The following is a 350-nucleotide window of genomic DNA, read 5'->3' as shown; positions in this document are numbered from 1 at the left end:
GAACTACACAGTTCACGCCAAAATTAACACCTTTTTGGCATTTGGTTTCTTCAGCGACATCTGACAAAACCCCACCCTGTATCAGGGAGTTCACACCTGCGGGGTTGGGCCCAGATGCAGGCTTACATATGCCCGTGGCCTAGGGAAGCCACACAGCAAGGTGGGAGGGCAGAGAGGAAGATGGGAATGAGGCCTCGCTCGGATGCAATTTGATGCCAGCATTAAGACTTCATCTTGGAGCCAAGGTGCAACCTCCCCAAGAGGGAAAATGTGGGGGGGGTTTGTGGTGCCGGCGCTATGGGGCAAAGGGCACGCCACAGAAAGTGCACAGGAACCCACCTGCTTGGGGC

The sequence above is a fragment of the Canis lupus genome, chromosome 9, assembly GCF_048164855.1.
Source record: "Canis lupus baileyi chromosome 9, mCanLup2.hap1, whole genome shotgun sequence".
Taxonomy (NCBI): Eukaryota; Metazoa; Chordata; class Mammalia; order Carnivora; family Canidae; genus Canis; species Canis lupus.
This window is presented reverse-complemented; position numbering follows the sequence as displayed.